Source organism: Musca domestica, unplaced genomic scaffold (assembly GCF_030504385.1).
Source record: "Musca domestica strain aabys unplaced genomic scaffold, Musca_domestica.polishedcontigs.V.1.1 66, whole genome shotgun sequence".
NCBI lineage: Eukaryota > Metazoa > Arthropoda > Insecta > Diptera > Muscidae > Musca > Musca domestica.
Window position 1 is genome coordinate 1,917,088 of NW_026712376.1, and position 24,527 is coordinate 1,941,614.

Consider the following 24,527-nt stretch of genomic DNA (forward strand, 5'->3'; position numbering starts at 1 on the left):
CTTTTGTGTGGGGGAGGTGCCAGAAGCAGTGGACCGATGTTGCACATCTCCGAACTCGATCTGAGTTTGACAATAATATTACGATGTACCAAGTTTGAACGAAGTCAGATATTCCCTTTCCAGTCAGACAAACGGACGGACGGTCACCCCTAGATCGACTCTGTATGTCCTGAAACGGTGTAGGTCCAAAGAGACCTAGGGTCTAAAACCGTTATTCCGATGAAGCACCAAGTAAGAACCAAGTCACATATTCCCTTTGCCAGCCAGACAGACGGCGGACGGACACCCCTAGATCGACTCTGAATGTCCTGCAACGGATTTGGTGCAAGGATACCTAGGATATAAAAAAGGTTATTTCGATGAAGCAGCTTTTGTAGCCATAAGGCTGAGGTTATAAAAATTTGAACCACTTTTTAATAGATTGCCCTCTAACAGCTGTGGAGACATTTTACATCCGAATTAGCTGCTGTTTAGCATTTAGAACCCTTAGCCGGTAAAAAAATGTTCATACCAAAAAGGATCGTTGTGGGCACATTCCGATTTTCGTTCTAACTGTTTTTTTTTTTTTTTTTTTTTTTTTTTTTTGAAAATTTTGACCTCAACTACGTTTCATTCACATTATTTATGGAGAAGTTTTAAAGTTTATGGAGAAGTTTCATTCTTATAGGCGAGGCGTACCAATACTGACTGTCTTTTTTCAAAAATTAAAATTATTTTTCGCAATATCGACCTGGCCGAAATTTTAATACCCTCCACCGTTTTGATGGAACTTTTAAAACATTTCTAAAAAATTTCGTAGAAAAATAATTTTCAAATGTAACGCCTTATATGGGGGCTATACGAAGACGTGGTCCTTCATAAATAATTTTTTGTCATCGGCTGTAGTACCAATTCCGAATTTTGAATACGAAATTTGAAATGATTCCGGTGAGTAATGCCGCTAAAATGATCAATATGCCGAATATCAGGGGGTATCGTTATATGGGGCAATACGAAGACGTGGACGTGCATACGCAATTTTTGTCATAGGCTCTAGTACCCATTAAGATCTTCAAATACGATACGAAATAAATAATGTCGTTAAAATCATCAAAATACCGAATATTGTGAGGTATCGTTATATGAGGGCTAAATGAAAAAGTGGACCGGCATGACCCATTTACGAACTTAACCTGTCTACTGAAAAAATACACACGTATGCAAAATTTTAGTCTCCTATCTCAATTCGTTCGTAAGATAGCGTGATTACAACAGAGAGATATACGGACATCGCTAAATTGACTTAAAATTCTACGCTGATCAATAATATAGGTACTTTGTTGGGTCCGACATGAGTATTTCGAGAAATTACTAACGGAATGAATTCGGAATTTTTGCTATTCATATTTTTTTAACATATTCAGCCCCATATACTCAGTGTTAATCTACGGAACTACTAACAAACATTATTACTGGAACCTGTTTTGAAACCTTATTTATCCTCAATATTTTGCATATTATTGAGAATTGTACCTGGAATAGTTCTTAGTTTTTGCGGAAACAACCATAGCCATTGCTCTCCGAGATTCTACGAAAAACTTACAAGGCTCAAAAAAGGACACGCAAAGTGTTGTCAAGTCTCGGAAATGGAGATAGACAAAAAAGTTTCAATCAACGAATCATTTCCCTTCAATACCAGCTACCAGGTGAAAAGTCCCAGCTGTAGAACTAATACGAATGTGCCATAGTACCAAAGTGGATGGGTATTGGTAAATAGTTTCTAGGTTTGTACCCTTGTTGGCAATGTGAAGAAGCGTACACGGAATTTTCTCCAACAAGTTATGTTAAAGCTAACAGCAATTCAGGTGTTTCAAAGTATTTGAAAAAAAAAAATACATGATATATGTATGCACACATGGTTTGTGTCTGTGTGTGTATATTGTATTGTGTTAAAAGCCATTTGAACTAGGACTATCATATGTGTTTGTTTATGTGTCTGAAAAAGAACATGTGTCCAATGTATACAAATCTAGAAAAAAAAAGAAAAAATCCAAAGTTCCCAATAATATGATTAGGTTTAAGCAGAAAAAAGAAAAACTTTTTTCTTACTTTTGTTTATCATAGTTTGGTTTGAAACGTATGACAGTCGGAGAGGTATATTTAGTTTTCTTGAAAACTCATCTAAATCTATACAAACAAATATTTTTTGAAAGAAACTTCGAGAATAGGTTAACGACATTTTTTCCCACATACATACATGTCTTAAACAATTTTAAACTTTTGTGAAGTATAAAAAATAACCATTTTCCAATTCCACTTCATTTAAATTTTAAATATTCTTTAATCTCTACCTTAATTCAGTTGAGATTTTAAATGTTAAATTAATGAATACGAAATAATTGCCAAATATTATGCCCACAAACTTCTTTCCTTTCTCAATTCAAATGAACCACAAAATTCACCGAAATCTTTGTTGACTCTTTAATTCCAGGCAAATGTTCATCATCGTCGTAATTATTCCAGCATAGATCGGTAGCCTAGACAACGACAATTGCAGAAATTGTGCATTGTGGGTTCTAGTTGTTCATTAAGCCACACAATTGCCTCTAAAAATATTCCATGAAAATCGATTTTAAATTTGTAAGCAGATGCTTGGTTATAAAAGGCTTTGCCTTTTTCTGGTTGATTGGCTTAATTGGCTCCAAGATCCTAAATAGGGAATATTGTGAAAACATTAAAAAAAATTGGAAATTTGGTGGTCAGATAATTATCACTGTTGGCAACGCCAGTTTGATTTGAATTATTTTTGAAAGGTCATTTCCGTCGAAATAAGTAGATATTATTACTTAGAGGCTAAGAGTAAACAAATGAATTGAATAGAGTAATTATTTCATTTTTTTATTTTTCAGCTACTGGTATTGAACCCACAACCTCATGATTTGTAATAAGACACACTGGAACAACACACGAAGACTTGTTGAAAGTCTCACAATAAACAACTCATCGCATTTTATTATTTGTAAGCCCTGCAACACACAGTGGCAAGGGTTTTATTATAACATGAAGAAGGACGTGAGATAGACCCATAGTTACATTTGAGGATCTTCATAGAATCACTTTTTGAGTGGATTAATGCATGTAAGTCCGTTTGTCCGTCCATGTATTCTTGTGAACAAAATGCAGGTCGCATTTATTATCCGATGCCGATGAAATTTTCCAAACAATATTTGTTTGGCCCAGGGACGAACCCTATTGCAATTAGTGAGAATCGGTTTAAATTTAGATATAGCTCCCATATATATCTTCAACCGATTTCGGGTTAATTGTGCACCAAATAGCCAATAGCAGTCCAAATGACCTGAATTTTGGCACATTCGACCGAATTCAGTCTAGAAGCAAGTACACCAAGTTTAGTGGAAATCGGTTCAGATTTGGATATAGCTCCCATGTATATGTTTCATCCGATTTGGTCTTTAAGTCCCTCACATTCGTCATATGCTCCCCACAAGAATGATATTTGGTACTAGTTATCAGAATGATATTTGGTACTAGTTATCAGATACAGGCCAGAAATACCTCTGCCAAATTGTAGCAAGATCATTTCAGATTTGGATATATCTCCCATATATATCTTCAACCGATTTCGGGTTAATTGTGCACCAAATGGCAAACATCGATCCAAATGACCTGAATTTTGGGACATCCGACCGAGTTCAGTCTAGAAGAAAGTACATCAAATTTGGTAAAAATCGGTTCAGATATAGCAATAGCTTCCATATATTTGTTTCATCCGATTTGGTCTTTAAGTGCTTACATTCTTAAATAGACCTCGGAAACACCTTTGCCTAAATTTATCGAGATCGGCTACGATTTCACTAAACTTTTGATCAGTACTAATGTGGATCTCAAAATTTAACCTAGCAATTGAGGAAGGCAACCAATCCACTACGAAGTAATGCCAACAAAACCTAAATAATGCTTTCTAACTTATTTATCAATCAATTTAGTAGCCGATCAGTAGTTCCTTATTTCACACGATATTGCATTGATGAAAAGTTAATTTGTAAGAAGTTATGGCTACCAAAAACCACTAAAAAATGGAAAGTGAAACTATTTAAGAAGTATCAGTCGGTTTTCTGACAAAATATTGAACCTTTGTGGGGAAGGTACCAGAAGAAGTGGACCGGTCACTTCCATATTTACCCAAGATCTATACTTCAATAGCAGAGTGAGAAGTTCAAAAAATATCTGTGAATTATTTCACATTTTATGAGAGTTACAATTATTCAAGATTTTAATCCTGTGTACGGAAGGAGCAAGGTGGAGTGAACCGATATACCCCATCTACACATTATATCTATGGTAGGTAAAAATATTAAGACATACGAAGTATGAAGAAAATGGTTGACTTCGTTTGTATATTATAAGAATTGTAATTTTTCAAATTTTTGGCCCTTTATGGGAAGGGAACAGTAGGAGTTGTCCGTTATATTCCATCTTCAGACTAGATCTTATGCAGGAATGAAATATTAAAATGTGTTAAGTGTGAAAATAATCGGATGCTAATTGCGCATTATTCGAGCGCCATGGTTATTCAAAATCTTGACCCGTTATGGAGGAGGTACCAGAAGAGGTGAACGGAATTATTCTATCTTCTAAGCAGACATTTAGGATATGCGAAATTTTTACACAATTGGATTTTTTTTTACTTTTTATAATAGTTATGATTATTCAAAATTATATCCCTTTGCGGGGGGATGTACTAGACGTAGCGGCCCCATATGGTACATTTTCACACTTGAAAAATATTGGAATTTGCAAAATTTTCACAAAATCAGGTTCAGAATCGGGTGATCGTTCCATTTTCTATGAAACAAAGGCTTTTGTTGAGAATGTACCAGAAGTAGTGATGCGATATTGTTCCTCTCGGAACTCGATCTCAGTTTTGTAAAAATATTATGGTGTACCAAGTATGGACGAAATTGGATGCATCCTACCGGTGTTATAGCGCACACCAACCAGACATACAGCGAACGGACGGATCCTAAGATCGACTCTAAATGTCCTAAAACGGATTTCGTCCAAAGAGCCCTAGGGTCTACAACCGCTGGCCGTATCAAATAAGCCACATGGCTGAGGATATAAAAATATACAACAACGGAAAGGCACCGTCGTAGCCAGAAATGCATTGTAATCCCATTCAAAGGTTGGAAGAGTTTCCACAAGCAAACAAAAAATTAAAATTTTTTTAAGCAAAATGTTTAGAAATTTTATAAACACTACCATAAAAATCATATTCCGATTGATTATTATTCCTTGTTAAATTCTGTGGCATTCAAATTGAAAAAAGTTTTTTTTTTCTTTTTGCTTATGGCAAGCATTTATTTCAAAATAAATGTTAAGCACTTAAGACTTTCTCTTCACTTTTATAAAGTTAAACTGAAGTGCTGAAAAGTCTCGATTTGTAGTTTGATTAAATTGGTATTTCATGCAGCCGGCAAAAATGTGTTTGTAGAGCATTAATGTTGAATGGGAAGAAGTTCAACAGCAGCATAAATGTATGTGCACACATACAGACATACAAAAATGGAAACGGAAATACGAATAAGGCGAAAAAACAACTTTGAGTGAACTGACATTGACAGTATTCTAACATTGTGAAAAATCACACACACACACATCCAGATATATATACGATCCCTGCAAGCATTTGGATGTGAGTTTTTAACTCCATCACCTAATATTACACTACTTTGTCGCTTCCTGCTTGTGAAACGTCGATAGTTGGTCGATTTGCAATAACAATTCTATTGCCCCACTACAGTCAACTAATTTTCATCTCCAATAGTAACTTTTTTGGCACTTCCCGTAGATTAAAGAGCGATTGTTTTGTTTTACTCCCAAAACGGAGAACAAAATTAAACGAGTTCAGTTTGTCGGAGATCAGCATTGGTGCACGAGTGAAAAAAAAACTATTAAATGAAAAAATATATTTAAATTATTTAGTAAAAATTAATTGTGACTTTTTTCGGTATTTTTTATCATATGTGTTCAAATAATTTTTTAAAAATTAAAAACGAAGTGATATACAAAAAAAAAAAAAATAATTAATATTATTTAGTGAAAAAATAAAATTAAATTTTGTGTTAATAACTGTGTTTTGCTCATGCTTTTTGTATGCGTTTTACCTATTGTTTAACTACGCTTATTTATTTGAAATTATATTAATAAAGTTAAACAAATAATAATTTTAATTTAAAGACTTCCAGCTCTTTTTTACTTTCTGAAGGCATTGCATATCGCATACAAATCAATAAAGTCACCAACAGTCGATGAAAACCCACGCCTTCAATCTCGAATCTTTAACCAAAAAGGTAAACCGTTCGGGAAGAAATGAACCACGCTCTCGTTACTTCCTTAAATTGCCTTTATTGTAACGACTGAACGTTACTTAGTCGTCAATTTCATCTGCCACTAAAAAGTCAATGTTAAGAAGTAACGAGTGCGTGGTTCATTCCTTCCCGAACGGTTTAACTTTTTGGTTAAAGATTCGAGATCGCCGGCGAGGGTTTTCATCGCCTGTTGGTGACTTTTTAGTTATGTCAGCGACAAAAAATGCTTGCTGGGGATGGTACTCCATGAATTCATTCAAACACTCATCTAGAGTAAATCTGCTACTACTCATCTCTTACAGAGAGTACACAATAATCGGCGATGTGTTGTGGCTGTGAGTGTGCATGTATGTTTCTTTGGTAAAACAATATCATTCTACTGGTTCAACACATATTTACCGTTATTTAACCAGCAACAACAAGACTTTTTTCAAGTGTAGGAGTTCAAACCCAACATTGCAGCTGAGTGTGAGTATGTGTGTGTGTGTGTGTGCGTGGGTGGGTGTTTGCAACCGCCGAATGAAGCTGTCTGTATGTGTTAGGGATTGTATGTAGAAATGCACCTAATCCCAGCAAGCATTTTTTGTCGCTGACATAACTAAAAAGTCACCAACGGGCGATGAAAACCCTCGCTGGCGATCTCGAATCTTTGACCAAAAAGATAAACCGTTCGGGAAGAAATGAACCACGCACTCGTGACTTCCTGTCATTGACTTTTTAGTGACTTAAAGAAGTAACGAGTGCGTGGTTCATTTCTTCCCGAACGGTTTATCTTTTTGGTGAAAGAGTCGAGATCGATGGCGAGAGTTTTCATCGCCTGTTGGTGACTTTATTGATTTGTATGTGATATGCATTGCCACAAGAAAGTAAAAAAGAGTTGAAAGTCTTTAAAATAAAATTGTTATTTGAATAAAATTTATTAATATTATTACAAATAAATAATCGTAAGTAAAAAAAGCACATAAAACATAAGTAAAACTAAGTTATTAATAAAAAAATTAATTTTATTTTTTCACCAAATAAAAAATATGCTATTACTCTAAACAAAAATGTTATTTTTTATTTTACTTTTTTAATTTATTATAAATTATTTGAACATATACTAAAAAATACTGATAAAAAGACAAAATTATTTTTCACTAAATAAATTTAATATATTTTTTTTCATTTAATATAATTTTCACTTGCGTACCCGTGCTCAATGCCGATCTCCGATACACTGAACCCGTTCGATTTTGTTCTCCGTTTTGAGAGTAGAACAAAACAATCGTTCTTTAAACTACGGGAAGTGCCAAAGAAGTTACTTTTGGAGATGAAAATTAGATGACTGTAGTGGGACAATAGAATTGTTATTGCAAATCGACCAACTATCGACGTTTCACAAGCAGGAAGCGACAAAGTAGTGTAATATTAGACGATGGAGTTAGAAACTCACATCCAAATGCTTGCAGGGATTTAGTAGATAAAAATGAACATGCATCTGAGAGGGAACAACCTAGACACATATACACGTACACACACACATTTATACAACACTGCTTGTTATGTTCGCTTCTAGCAGCAACGTCGTTCGTTGTTGTTCTACATAGTTAAGAGGAGAGGAGAACATAGAAAAAACTAACGAATGAACGAACGAACACGCTTTTATGCACTACACACTTAATAGCTTGTCTTCTTTCCCATGAGCTTTATTGTCGATGGTTGTTGTTGTTGTGTTGTTGCAACTCTTGTTTTAATTTTGTTTTGCTACAGTGTGGTCAGCCTAATTGAACTGCATTTCCAAAAAAATCAGATTATTAGTCGAGCTTCTTCACATTAAAAATGTATGCTTTTATAAATGACTAGCTGGCCCGGTCCGCGTTGCCGGCCCGTAGTTTTTGTCTATTATGGCTATTTGTCAAAGCATAATTATTCAAAGATATGACTGATATAAGTGTTCACGTACTGGTCGATTAAACGTGTTTTAAAATACTTGTACCCATATATAAACCGTGGGCTTCAATATTTAAACCGTGGACTTCAAATGTGTGGATGTGCTATACAAATCCATTAAAAAGTATATATCAATCTTATCCCCATGTAAGGGATCAAATTAATTTTTAGCCAAATCCTTTGAAATATGGTAAAATCAGGAGGTATCTTTGTATGAAATATCGACCTACATTGAAAACTTTCTTCTACCCCCTATAATTCAATATGACAAATAGAGGCCAAATCAAAAATATAGCTATTTTACATCCATTACCATAAGATGGGAATTAATTTTATTTGCCATTTAAATTGTAAGTTGGAGACCCCATAATGTTCACATAGTATAATTCAATTACGATTCAACAAATATTCGGTCCCGTGCTACTTTCTTATATTTGTAATTTGTTCCTGTTTTCACAATTTATTTCATCCCAAATATACGTTCCCAACCAATATTCTCTTCGGGGTTACAAATGCAATAAAATACAATTTTTTTTTCTGATCACTCATTAGATGTGAAAGTGGACTTGGGGATACTCCAATAAGGACTTTACTTAAATAAATTCTTATGGGGCAATTATATGTATGATGGTTCCCTACCCCAAGATAGCATATATAAAATTTTTTAACCAAATCAATTGATTAATGTGGTCAAGACTAAATTGATTAATGTGGTCAAGACCAAAAATTTCAAATTTTATGCGAAGAGGTTCTCTACCCCCTAATAAACAAAGATGCCAAATAAGGGCCGAAAAAATGAAAAAAGTGGCCAAGATCCCAATAATAGCTTAAATCATACGATGGTTATATAAATATGAAATCGGGTTGTACCCTTATCCGTGAGTTATGATCGATATCATGACCTGCAAAAGCGATTTAAGGTATCTTGAATGTTTGGGAAGAATTTCTGTAAGGAAAGAAATTCTTTTCTTACTAAGAGTCCGATTCGCTCTACTATTTTCCACCCTTTATATTTGGTATTTTACTGATTGTATAGAATTTTGAATTTTGAGCTCTCATTGGACGGATTATTGTCACATGAAAGAAGTAGGTCCACGTTTTGAAATAAGCGCCATTAGGCTTTTTTGGTAATTTTTGTTTGTTCAAATGTGTTCGCATCTTCCAGCTGAACCACAATGTCGGTCGGCCCTTGAGTTGAAAGGTAGATGTCAGTTAACATCGTATTTCGCACTTATTTCATTTTTTGGTGAAAAATTGTATATAGTGAAAGAAGAATAACAAATTGAAAAAATCTTAAACTTGTTCGCTTATCCTTACAAAGTTTATTATTTTAAAAAGCGATTCCATTGAAATTTTTTTTTCGTTTTTTTCCCGATTTGAGAATTTTGCAATGAGGTCTCTTTTCTTCGTGGTTTTTTATCGATTTAGAAAATAATTATCTTTTAACTTTGGTGTGACCGCGTTAAATTATTTCGATATCATCTAATCTGTTTCGCCACCACATAATTCTGTACTACACTTCCATATAACCCTACATCAACTTCAGTTCTCAAGAAATCAAATCAATTAAATAAATTGGTATTAATATTCGAATTCAAAAATAAAATACAAAAAACACTACAAATGTACATTAGAAAAAGTAAGTCAAAATGGAAAAAAATCATGCAAAATAAAACATTACTATTGTACATTTGAAAAGTCAAAATGAAAATGTTAATATATCACATTTTTACGCGATTTTTTTTGGATATTATCCTTTTTGGAGAGGAGACAATTCCGAATTTGTGTGAATCTTTAAAGTCAGTCCAGCGGTTCTTTAGTTATAAGCGTAGTAACTAACACAACTTACATTTATATATATAGATTTATTTTCTTTTCAAAATAAACCATTAAAAATGGACAAAATTCGGGCGGGCCGACTGTATGATACCCTACACCACAATTAATGGTAATAAAAATATATTCGTTTATATTGTGAATTTGCGTGAGCTAAATGAGAACTATAGACTTAGAGCGATTTAAATTTGAAATCGGATCCTACATATAGGAGCTTTATATTAATCTGACTTAATTTCCACTAAATTTAATGAATGTATTTTTTGCTGTACCTGACCTCCCATAACAAATACCATTGCCATAGAGTACATATTATAGCTTAGAGAAGTATATAACCGGTTTAAACATGTATATGAGAGTTATAGCTGTATCTAAATCGATTTGCTGTAGGAAGACTTTGTTGTAGTCGGAACTTGATCATGTGATTCAAAATTCAGACTAATTGGACAATTGTTAGAGGGGGAAAAATATTTAAACTATGTCTTAATCTTAATCTAATGTTGTTATATAACATCGGATGAAACGTATGTATGGGAACTATATATGAGCAGATTTTTTACAAATTTGACTGACTTTCTTTTAACCGGAATACTATCGTTTGTGCCAGAATATAATCAATTTGGTAAGATTTTACACATTTGGTGGGGAATAAACTTGAAATCGTACGAAGATATATGTGGAAGCCAAATCCAAATACAGAGTATGTGGGGTATATTAAGTTTGTCATTCCGTTTAGAGGCCCCAAAAAGGGGATATATTCTTGATATTCACATATGTCTTTAATGGGATAAAATATGGGGTATATTGGTCATTGTTCTTGTTGTTGTACAGTGGATACCAATCTGTAAGCCAGAATTTGGTCTTTATAGATTTACGTATTCGTGTAACCCTATAGAAAGGTACCTGCCAATATAAGATATTTTCATAATTTCTGCTACATTTTCCATTTCATTGTTGGAAATTATGGTATTTGAAATTCTTAGTGGATACCGATTTCTCGAACGTAAAGTGGTCTACAAAGGTCCACGTTTTCGTATAGACCCCATATTCGGTATTTTATGGATTTTAGCCCCATTTCCAAACAACAATTTTAGAAAATTGGTATTTGAGGCTATTAGTGGTTACTATCGTATCATGGAGATAATGGTCTGTTTGGGTCCACGTTTTCCTATAGCCGCCATAGAAAGGTTCCTCCCAATATTCCAGTTTTCCATGATTGTGGCTGCATTTCTAAATGGAATTGTTGGAAATTTGGTATTTGAAGATCTTAGTGGATACCATCTTATTAGGCAGAAAGTGGTCTATATTGGTCCACGTTTTCGTATAGCCCCCAATGACGGTATTCGATGATTGACGTAGTCATGTAGTTTCTTGCCATCTTATAAATAACTCTGGATAACAATTTTTGTGATATTAAATACCACTCCAAAACTAGGAAACGAAGTTTGAAATTTTCAATGATTTCAAAATATTCCAATCATTTATCTTAACATCTTAAGGAAATCTTTGATGCTACTCAACTTAACGAACTAACACCCTCCCTCCGCCACCAGGTAAGCCATGCCCCACTATAGCCATTGCATATTTGTTTTGAAATGCGAGTCCTTTATATCATCCAGAAAACACCTTGATTCGTCTACAAAACACAGGCTTCTCTGTAGCATTCTGCTGAAATGTTGAATACAAGCTATTCCTCTAGTTCTGCTTTCCTTTTTTGCTCAGCATTTTAATGAAAGCAGGAAACAACACTTACGATATTTGTTATATTACACAGTCTTCGTTTTTTGCTCCTTGAGGAGAAATTTATCTGTAGAAATTTCGCTTTTTTTGGCGTTTGCCTTAGTTTCATTTTAGATGGAAACCACGGAATTATTTTTTAGGTTATATTTGCTGACCTTTCCAAGGCGGCAGCATTAGTGTCTATGTTTTCCTAAAGATTACTGAGTTGCCGGGAATTTTCAGGGAATTTATTTAAATAAGTCAAAATTCCATGAAAATACTAATTTTAATTTGTTTTGGCGGAATGAAATGTTAAAAATTGTGATTTTCATCCATGTAGGAAGTGTACCATTAAATTAAATACTTGAAGGATTACCAGGAAATGTAAGCAAACGATTAATCCCTTGCTAACTTAGTGGGAGGGACGATTACATTTTCTGTTTTGAAATTGGGAAACCTTTGAAAGATTCAATACAATTAATTGTATTTATTATCTTAATTATATACTTGAAATTAGAATTGATGCCTCTGTGTTTATAAATTCAAATATTAGTATTTTTAATTTTTTTTTTTAATTTTAATAAAAACTATGTTCACTTCTTTTGGCATAAATTACAACAATAACATATTTCTTCCATGGAAAAAATCAACTAGGTCACCGATGTGAGACTGCTTTAAAAATACATAAAACCATCCTGCATGTGAATGTGTTAAGCCATGCGAACGGAACAGCAGCCTGAAAACCCGCCCAGTAACATAAGTTCTTTTATGCTTACCTGTGTACAGCAAACCAAACAAAAAAACTCCCGACTTAAAAAAAAATAAAATAAAATCAAAACTGCAAGTTTTATGTGACCAAAAAAATCCTTACTTAAATGCCAACAAACACACATACATACATGGTTATAGACATTGCAATCGAGCCACTAAAGAGCAGTTGGTAAACTAGAGTGGCGTACAAAGAAAATAAACTTTCAACTGACCTAACAATTTTCTTCTACTTTTTTTGCCTTTTTTTTTTGTTGCCATACAAACCAGAATTTAAAAGCAGAATGACTAAGTTTTTCTATGAATGTATGTATGTATGCCAGTGAGTGCCAAGGTTTTGTGTAGACACAACTAGAGTATAAGAAATGGTCAAACTCTTAGAAAATCAAATATATGGTCACAACTGATATTGAAATATCTCGACAGGGAACTGGACATAGTTGATTTTTCTCATTTACTGGCTGAAAGTAAAAACGTATTTCTGATGCAAGGTATATGTTTATTTATATAAAAAAAACATTATTAATTAAATGAAAAAAAATATATATTTTATTGATAACTTGTAACAAATTAATGAATTCTATGTTATTTATTTTGAAAGGTGAAATAAAAAATATATGTCCTCAAATTGAAAATATTTTCCGAAATATGCCCAAGACCTAGGTTAGTCATTTAATAAAAAAAGGTACAAAAAATAAGAACACAACTTACAAAGAACAAATTCAAACCCAAAACTATTGTTCACAAATGTTGACTAGATGAGTAGAAGTAAGAATCGAAAGTATAAAATTATATTCAATCCTGTCAAGAAATGTGATAAAATAATTCGAAATACTACAAAGGCCTAGACCAAAATTTGAAATTTCATTCATACTCCCAAATATAATTTTTATCTATTTTGAACCGCAAAGCCCAATTTCGGTCCGTTTATTCGGCCACTACCGCAATCGCCTCAAAACACCTGAAATCGAAAGCTACTAAAATTGAAACTAAGGAAAACACATACCAAAACCTGAACAATGGATGCAAACTGGTGGCATAGCGAGGGCCAGGTCGTTTTAAAAGTCTATAAATCTATCCATATATATATACAGGGTGAGATGAAAAAACTGCTACCAACTTCAGACTGCTGCCATTTCAACGCTATTAAAATTATTTCAGTGACAGCTCATTTTATTGTTATCAAGAGTACAAAAGCATTTTGGTGAGAATTTTCCAGAAAAAAACTTATTCGCGATGGAATTCAAGCGTGATAGCGTGACTTCTTTATATTTGGCTGGAAAACCACAAATTAGAGCACTCCAGCATTTAAATGTGAATACATCTTTTGTGTCTCCTACCATCGCTCGTTACCGTGATACTGGTAGCGTAGCCCAATGCTAAGGAAGTGGACGGAAGAAAATAGCAACATCAGCAGAAATGGTTCGAAAAGTAAGGAAGCGGCTTGATCGAAACCTGCGTCGCATTCGCGGAAAAATGGCTCATGAGCTGAACATATCGCAATATTCCATGTGCCAAATATTAAAAAATGAGCTCGGGGTAAAGCCATTGAAATTCCAAAAAGTGCAGGAACTTACACCGCAACAGAAAGAAAATAGACTCAAAAGAGCTAAAGAGTTGCTTGGCCGTTTGTGAGTGGTGAACTGCCGAATTTGGTTTTCTCCGATGGGAAAAAATTCGTTTTCCAGCAGTTTGTAAACAAACAAAATAATCGTGTTTACTTGCCAAGGAGGTCAGATGAAAATGTGCACCTTCGGTTGGCCAACAGAACTCAAGAGCCGGCCATTGTGATGGTGTGTTCCGCCATAATAGCGGATGGCATCGACCGTGGCATCAGAATAAATGCCGAATATTATCGCCAAAAATTCTGGAGGGTGTATTAAAGCCTTGGGTACTCAAAAATATTGGCCGCAGACCTTGAACATTTTAACAGTACTCAGCACGCGCCTCCCAAGAATGGTTACAAAATGAGGTTCCTAGCTTCATTTCCAGCGCAAAATGGCCACAAAAATCTCCGGATACCAATCCGTTGGACTATTGTATCTGGAGTATTTTGGAAAGCAAGTTTGGCACTAAAAAAATACCAAAGTGTCGATCACCTCAAGCAAGCGTTACGCCAAGAATGGGCCAAAATATCGCAGAACAACATTCGGGCAGCGCGGGACTTGTTCATTGGTCGTTTGAAGGCCATAATTTGTGTCAAAGGTGACCAATTCGAACCAAACTAAACTTATTCTAAAATTTGATGCTATTTCCGACATTTCTTGCTTTCATTCAATAAAGTTTTAATAAAAATTAAAAATTATGGCGTTTGACTTTGTGGCAATTTTTTATCTCGCCCTGTACATGCACAATAGGCAGAAAATATCCTTGCAAAAGACTATCCATATGGTTCCGCCTGTTAATTGTCACTTAACAGCAAAAATTTGCCTTACGCCCAAAATTACTTCACACCATATGGAAAGTTTTTATCGCGTCCTAAATTTTGACGTATGGAGTCAATTTTAAATATCAAAAATTCTTTGGACCTAAAACACATTTGAGTAAAATTTTTCAAACCACTTTATTTTTTTCGGAAGAAGAATGATTTCCACAGAAGGACATGGCTTATCGAAATATAATTACAAACGAAATGCCAAACTTGATATTTCCTCCAGAGTATGATGGAGGGCATTAAATGGAAGTTTTGAAAAAATAGTTTAATTTTGATTTATTTTTAAATATTGTCATACGGAACTTTTATGCGCTTTGCAGGTTTGAAAATGAAATGAGAAATATACACATAATGTTAGAGTCATATGTAAAGTTTCTTTTTCTACATTTATTTTAAACATTTTTATAATATATTTTAAGGCGCTTAACACAATTTCTAATCTGAAAGGAAACGCATTAGGATATAATATATATTAGTCTATTCAGATCATAAGTGTAATTATATTATACTACAATGTGTTTCCTTTCAGATTACACATTGTGTTAAGCGCCTTTAAGCATGTTATAAAAATGGTTAGCATAAATGCTGAAAAAATTGTTTTTACATATGACTCTAACATTATGTGTATAATAGCTTTTAATAGCGGAGGGCACATCATTTCCTCATTTCATTTTTAATATGATATGATATATCATCGTACATTGTAAATACTATAAAGTTTAGGGTTTCGTTTATGTTTGAATATTTTTGGGCGCGCTTAAAAGTCTGCTACAAAATGTACATTATAATATGTGAGTCATATGTACATTATAATATATACATATGACTCTGACACGATGTGGAAACTGGCCTCATGCAAGCTTCAAAACCTTATGTATTTACGATAACAGGGCAAAAATTCTTCCTATGTAGCAGGACTAACCAAAAAAAAAGTAGAATTAAGAATTACACATCAACCACAATTTACCTTACACTAATGCTCCCAAACATAAAGAGCTTTATGGGAATTGGCAGCACGAACTCACTTGCAAATTGAAAAAAAAAAACATGTATTTTACTAAAACAACAGTAAATGCAATTCCAAGAAAATTATTGGTCCACAACAATATGTTCATTATAAGTGATAATGGGTTACACGCAATTCTTCGAGCTTCCTGCTAAGAGGTATTGCTGCACTTGACGCCTTTTGGGTTTGCTTTCGTTGCTATTCGTGACTTTTCTTTCGCTGTTGTTCTTTCGTTCTTTCCTCCATTGAAAATATTTTGTATGGCTTTATTTTCATTTGGCTGGCTGGAAGTGCTGGAGCAAAGTTTTGTGCTTAGATGCCAAGCATTCATTCGAACCTAATAAAGAAATTGCGGTATTCTGGAAGATATAGATGATGGTGTAAAGGCATGCACAGACATATGGATATAAATGTGTATTACACGGAGAAAAACTATTGGAATGTAGAGGAGTTGAAAGAAAGCAATGTAATACCAAAATTGCTGAGAAATAATAATTATTTTTTAAAATATTTAAAGCAGCCTAATTGTAAAAAAAAATATGTTTTCGAAATAAAAATTCCATTGTGGTTATCATAAAGAACCACCTATAATTTCTCTGTGTATGTTGGATCATTCATAGCTTGGTATGCACTATATTGAACATGAAGAGCATTTATTTGCAATAGTTCTGTGCTATTGCTCTGGCAAAAGATGAATATATTTTCTTTTGCATATTCAAGTATTTCATGCATTTGGGTAAATTAAAATGTTTCACAAGCTGGGGTTTCGTATTTTGCTGGGGTTTTACATATATGTGTTTTTTTTTTTCTTTTTGAAAAAATGAAGTATTCATAAAAGGATTTCTTTTCCGAGTTTAGGGAGATGATTTTTTTTCTGATGGACAAATGAAGTTCGGAGGCATTACAGCTTCCATTTCCAGATATATACAACTGTGCTTTATTATACAGCCAAAAATCTTTAATACATTTTTCGTTTAGAAGTGTTATTGTAAAAATGAATTTCTTTTTCTGGCAAGAAGACATGGATTTCTTTGAGTATATCCAAAAATTTACTTTTCCATTCAATTGGCATGAATAAGTGTTTGTATAAATATGTATGTGCAACACATATAAGATAAACTAAGAAAAACTCGAATGTATTATTAGGAAATTTTAAAGAAAAAAACATTGAAAACAGGATTTGATGTATTCAAATCTTTCTAAACTATTTCTCAAAAAATGTTAAAAGTGAAATCAGAAATTTAATTGAAAACATATAAAAGAGTAGTGAAATAACTGACTAACTGAGAATCAACATCCAGACGAAACGACTGAAACAAGATTCTTGAAATTTTAGACTAGGGTTAGTCTTGACGTGTGGGTTTTTTGGAAATTTTTACTAAAAAGGATACGAAAAATAATAAATGTACTAAAAATTGAATACCTTGTATTGGAGTAACGAAATGAGATAGAATTCTGAAATACTAAAAATGATACGAAAAGTAGTAAAATGTACTAAAACTTGAGTGATTTTTATTAGACATCGGAATAAACTAGAATTCAGAAAGAAATTTGGAATAGGACTCACTGATAGAGTGCAGATTAGATATACCAAAGGATTTTTGGAAATTCGAACTTTAATGTTATGAAAAGTTCTAAATTGGTACCATTTGGTATTATGTAAATGGATAGAGCTGAAAAATTGAAATTTGTTACGATAATCAAGGATGGAAAATAAGTTTAATATTTGAAGGTGTTTTTTGGAAATGTGTACTAAGTGTGCGAACTCTATTAAATGGTAATAAATTGGAAACAGTTAGGTTAAGGGTGAACAGATTAAGATAGAATTTGAAAATTTTGTATTGGGGTCCCTGTTGGTAGTAGGTTTGTGATTAGAGATGGCTTCGGAAATGGTACTAAATAGTACTGTATTTGGTACAATTTGTTATTTGGTGAACAGAATCTGAAGTTAGGTATTAGTATCACGGTTCATGTGTACCTTGGACATATGGTCGTGGTTTCGGAAAAGTGTACCATAATTTCTCGGAAAGTACTGAATGGTACTATATTTGATATTCGCTAAAGGATAGAGATAAAAATCTGAAATTGTTATTTAGATTTCTGATGGTATCTGTATTTGAGATTTGGCGGTGGTTTGGAAATGTGTACGAAAAGTAAGAAATGGTACTAAATTTGGTATTGGCTGAAGGGATAGGGCTGGAACCCTTGAATTTGATATTGAGATTCCTGATGGTATCTGGAATTAAGATATGAAAGTAGATATGGAAATGTTGTACTGTAATGTACGAAAAGAACTAATTTTGGTATAGGGTGAAGGAATAGAGGTAAATACCAACAATTTGATATAGATGTCGCAGTGATATGGGAAATGTGTGTTCTTAATGTTCGAAAAGTACTAGATACTATTAAATTTTGTATTGGATGAAGCGATAGGGCTGGAATCCTCAAATTTGATACAATTATCACCCTTGGTGGCTGCGGTTGCGAAAAGGAGCTGGTTTTTAATATGCATACTAATTTTGTACTAAATGATACTAAGTTTGGTGTTGGGTGGCATTAAATTGTATTGGGGTGAAGGGATAAAGCTAGAATCCCGAGATTTGATATTGAGATCTATGTTAGTATCTGGAATTGAGATATGGAAGTGGTTTTGGAAATGTGTACTATAATTGTACGAAAAGTACTACATTTCGTATTGGGTGAAGGGATATTTGATAGAAATATCACTCTTCGTGGCTGTAGTTCAGAGAAGAAGTTGGTATTCAAGACCATGCGTACTAACTTTGTACTAAATGTTACCAAATTTGGTGTTGGATGAAGGAATAGACCTTTAATCCCGAAATTTTTATATTGAGTTCACTGTTGGTTTCTAGACATATGGAGACGTTGAAATAGTTTTGGACAGAAAAATTGTATGTGGCCCCATTGTAATGTCTTCCAAGGTGAACTTAAAAATGAAGGCTTCTGCATTTTTAATGAAGGCTACATTTTCCCATTATTAATTAATTTTTCCAAAACAGGAAAAACTTGAAAAATAAAAAAATTAATAAAAATTTGAAAATAAATAAAATAAAAAAAATAAATAAAATTTTGAAATTGTCAATTTTCAGTACTAAAAAGGCATAACACGAACTTTTGGAAGAAAGCTAAAATTTTTAGATGGAATTTTCGCGGATGATGTAGCGGTCACTTGCTGCTTGAAAATAAGCTTGGAAATTAAAATTTATATTTTCAAATGAACTGCGTGAAAGCAACAAATTCAGGCCTAGCAGACTTTATTATCCCCTACACCGCAGTTTTGGTGAAACTAAGATGTATAGACATTTCGAGTTTTCAATAGGTACTTTTTCAAATTTCAAAATTAATCAAAAATGGCTCGACTCCGTAGCCCCACGTTTCGACCACTTTGGAAAAAATAAAAATTTATTGAATTACGAAGAACGTCAATATAGACCATATTAGCACCAAATCTAAATTTAATGGAAATTTGGAAGGTGCAAAATCCAAACGATTCATATGGATCATTTTCGATCCCTGATATTAGTTTATGATTTTTGACGATTTGTGTTGAAAGCGTATTCGGATTTTATCTAGTGCACTATGCTGAAAGTCGGACAAAGGATGCTAGCTAGATAGGATTCGAATATCCTGAAAAATTGAACATTTTAAAATGCTATATAAATTCTTTTTCCATAATAGTATTTCTTTCGAATGCCTTTAAAAATTTTGCAATATCAAAAGACTGGATCTTTTTCTTAATCTCTGTAAAAAACTAAATCTCTCATATAAATTTGTTTAATATTTGATTTGGACTGAGGTATGAAAAAACAGACCTTCTTCATAAATATTTTAGTGTTTTGCATAGAGCAAATGCTGAACTTTCTCTAAGCTATATGGAAGCTACAATGACTTAAATCTCTGAAAAAAATTGATTTCACCCTAGCTGCCAAATCTAAGGAAAAAAATATCATTTTAAAGTTATACTGTTCTTCCTGTTGTGAGTTTTCTTTTTTTTATACCAAATCATTATGAAAAATCAAAAACATACATATTTTATCAAATGAAAATCAGTTTTGATCATATGTATGTATTTCAAATAAATAAAAAAATATATATATTTTTTTTTTTTTTTTTCAATAAATTTTATGGAATCAAAAATACCCATTTGTTTGCGATTAGAATAGAAAATAAATTCATTAAATTATTAAGGAAAAATTCCAATTTATTTTCATTTTAATTGGAATACTCAGAAAAAGCCAAAACTACTACATACAGACACATGTACCATACACTCAAAGTCACAATGTAATACTTTCTTTGTGCCATTTATGTGTTTCCTCGAACTGGCTTAGTGTTTGGAAAACAAAAAAGAAAAAAAAGCAAACGACATAAAAATTGTTGATTTTTACTTCACAAAGATTTATGCAATATGATTTTTAATTTTTTTATGATGATATATCCGTATCGCAGTTGTTGTTGTTCTATTTTTACATTTCAGCTTTAATTTTTGTTGGTTTCATATTATAAATTAATTTATTTTTTTTTTTTTTTTTTTTTTTTTTTCATTTAAAAATGTATCTATTCGAAAGTTATTTGCATATCATTCACAGCTGTGATTGTGATTTTCTACCTTTTGTTGTTATCGCTTTGCGATTATTTATTTCGTCGGAATTTTTATGTTAATTATCCCTTTTCGAAGCGAATTCCTCTTCAAAAACGATCGATTTCAATTATTCACAGTATATTAAATTATTAATGTATGCAAAAATATATTGTTTTGTCGTAATGTTAATGTTCAAATCCGTTCTGGGCTACAACGCACAACTTTTCACTGGGCCGCACACAACACGACTGATAATGAAGAAACTTTTCTCTAGCGGTTTTTAGTGTTAAGTAGACCGCCACACAATGTTTATTTTTACTGGATTTCTTATGCTGTTGTTGTTTTTTTTTTTTTGGCACAGAGAGTGGTAACAGCGGCGTCGTCGCCGTTGCCTTCCAGCCCAAAACCAAACACTGCAGCAAATCGTTGACGCGCAAGCGCAGCCGTTAACTGCCGGTTTTATGGCCTTTACAGCGTTCCACTGTCACACACTCTTTCTTTCATTTCATGGTCTTTTCTCTTGAGCTTTCTTTACCTTTTCTTTGTTGGTGGTGCTGCTGTTGTTGTTATTTTATTTGAAGCTATCGGCAGTGCCTGTATTTATTTATTTTCTTTTTAGACACTCGAGTGCCGTAAAGTATTCCAAGTGTCTTCGAGTGGGACGTAGCGTTTCTTTACTGATCAATTTCACACCGCGACGCGTCTTTACAACACAACTGCTGGGTACGAGCAAATGTCTGCAACTGATCATCGCTTGTGGCTTCAGTTACCATCAGACTTGTTTGGGCCAAAATGGAATTTCTTTTTTCTCCATACCTAAAGCGTTTATTTGGCCAAGAAAAAATCCAATTGTTTTTGTTGTTCTTTTGTATTTGCTCTTATATTGTTGCTGTTTTTTTCTTTTTTTGTTTTTAGGTACATAAGTTTGAATTTATTATTCATGTTTTATGCTGATTGCGTTTGCGTGGAACCTACGATGTAGTGGAATTTCAACGCCCTGACGTTTCAACAACAATTCTGGCCATTTGCTCTAAGAGAAAAAGCTGGAAACTTATATTCTGTTTCGTGTGTTAATTATTTACAGCTACTTTTATGGGATTTGATCTTCGTTTTAGTTAGTAAGTTATTTAATAAATGATATACGCAACCGGGTGCACACTGTATTGCGCCATCAAAAATATTGTCTAGGTTATGACATGACAGGTAATACAGCATCGTGCGTCACAATTCTTACGCCATAAATATGAGGTGTCAATTATTGTTGTCATTCGGTTTACAACACCTCGATCTGTTGAAATCAAGATATGAGTCACAATATTCAAGATAAATTAATAATATTTGACATAGGCATTTGCTGTCTAAGAAGAGGTTTGCTATTCACCATATTTAGATATAGGCGCCATATAATATTACCTTTCTGATTTTTAGTATTATGAAAATTCCCTCGAAATGAGTTGTAATTTGGAATTTAAAATTATCTAATAATAAAATATTTGTCTAGGTGAAATTTTGGGACATATTTTTTGACGATGTGGTAAATATTACAATTCTCAATTTTACAAAAAAAAAAAAAATAAATAAATAAATAAATAAATATAATAAAATAAATAAATCACAAGTAAACTACCATTAAGTTCGACCGGGCGAATTTTTAATACCTTCAACCTTAGGGTAAAGGCAACATTAGGACCCATTATGACCCACAAATACCAATTTTTATACATATTCGTAGGAAAAAAAAATCATCATAATATCGAATATCGGAAGTTACCGCTATATGGGGCTATACCAAAACTTGGACCTATACGTACAACGTTTCGCCAACGGAGCTAGAACCCACTAGGAGGTACCGTTATATTGGGCTGTTTCGCCACACGAGCTAGAACCGATTATGACCCACAAATACCAATTTTTAGACAAATCCGTGAAAAAATGTGACAAAAACCATCAAAATACCGAATATTGGGAGGTACTGTTATATGGGAACAGTACCGAAACGTGGACCTATACATACAGTATTCCGCAACCAAAATTCGAACCCATTACGAACTACAAGTACCAATTTTTAGACAAATCCGTTAAAAATGTGGCAAAAATCATCATAATATCGAATATTGTGAGATATCGTTATATGGGGTCTATACAAAAACGTGGACCCGATATATCTAATTCTCAATACCAACCATCCTAGGTGCAATACAAATTGTTCTGCCAAATTTTGAAGCTCTACATCAAAAAATGTGGGCTGTATCGTTATTTCATCGTTAAATCGACTTAGATTTTTATACTCTCCGCCATAGTATGGAGGGTATATTAAGTTTAACATTCCGTTTTTAACACCTCGAAATATACATTTTATACCCACCAAAGTATATATATTCTTGATCAGCATAAAATTCTATGTCGATTTATCGATGTCAGTCTGTCCGTGGAAATCATTTTAGCTTCCGAACGAAATGAAGTAGGTTGATAAAATTTTACTCAAATGCATATTACGTCTGCAAAACTTTTGGTATTTGTAGGTCCACGTTTTGGTATAGTCCCCATATTTTCGGTGTTTTTGTGATTTAAGCGACATTATTCTCCGGAAATGTTTCAAATTTGTTGTTTGAAGTTCGCAGTGGATATTACAGCCTATGATAGAAAATTGTCCGTGCAGGCCAATGTTGGTACCTCCCTATATTCGGTATTTTGATGATTTTAGCTACATTTTTTTCATGTTTCGCATTTGAATATTGTAATGTCTTATGACAAAAGTTGCCTATGCAGGTCCACCTCGTCATATAAACCCTAATATAATGACTACATTCGGTATTTTTAAGGTATTAACAAAAATTTAAACGGATGTTATTTTTTTGAAAATTGGCAAATTTGTTCCAAATGGTGGGGGGTATTCTATGTTCCGAACTTACAGCTTTTTTACTTTTTCTATTTATTTTTATTTTTTGGTGATTATGACTTCATACAGTGTGAGATAAAAAACTGCAACAAAGTCAAACGCCATAATTTTTACGAATGTTGCTCTGCGTTATTTTGGCCCATTCACAGCGAAGCGCTTCCTTGAGGTGATCGGCACTTTGGTATTTTTTAGTGCCAACCTTGCTTTCCAATATACTCCAGACACAATGGATTGATATCCGGAGATTTTGGTGGCCATTGTGCGCTGTAAATGAAGCGAGGAACCTCATTTTGTAAAAATTCTTGGGTGGCGCGTGCTGAGTGCGTTTGCATGCCCAAGATTTTAATACACCCTCCAGAATATGTTCGCGATAATATTCGGTATTTATTCTGATACCACGGTTGATTAATACGAGCGCAGAACGACCATCGGCTGTTATGACGGCCCGCACCATTACCAAGGCTGGTGCTTGATTTCTGGTGGCCAACCGAAGGTGCACATTTTGAGCTGATTTCTTTGGCAAGTAAACACAATCATTTTGTTTATTTACAAACTGCTGGACAACGAATGTTTTCTCATCGGAGAAAACCAAATTCAGAGTTCACTACTTTAGGACAAGCGAATCAACTCTTTAGCTCTTTTGAGTCTATTTTCTATCCGTTGTGGTGTAAGTCCTTGCAATTTTTTGAATTTCAATGGCTTTACCCCGAGCTCATTTTTCAATATTTGCCGAAAGGAATATTGCGATATGTGCAGCTCACAAGCCATTTTTCGGCCACTGCGATGTGGGTTTCGATCAAATCGCTTATTTACTTTTCGAACCATTTCTGCTGATGTTGCTGTTTTCTTCCGTCCACTATCTTGACGTCCGGCTAGGCTACCAGCATCACGGTAACGAGCGATGGTACGAGACACAAAAGATTTATTCACATTTAAATGCTGGAGTGCTCTAACGATAG

General features: G+C 33.6%; 1 protein-coding gene across 3 annotated transcripts in view; it reads right to left on the minus strand.

The window, feature by feature from the left end:
* LOC101897639 (dentin sialophosphoprotein) overlaps positions 1-21,427 on the minus strand; it is a 64,752-nt gene extending 43,325 nt beyond the window's left edge. Inside the window, exon 1 of one of the 3 annotated variants that reach the window (XR_009343904.1) lies at positions 21,205-21,427. The gene's annotated coding sequence lies outside the window, so the exon portion shown is untranslated. Of the gene's footprint in view, positions 1-20,696; positions 20,979-21,204 lie in introns of those variants that run through there. The other 2 variants (XR_009343903.1, XM_059129727.1) reach the window with 2 other exon arrangements.
* Between the last annotated feature and the right edge of the window lie 3,100 nt (positions 21,428-24,527).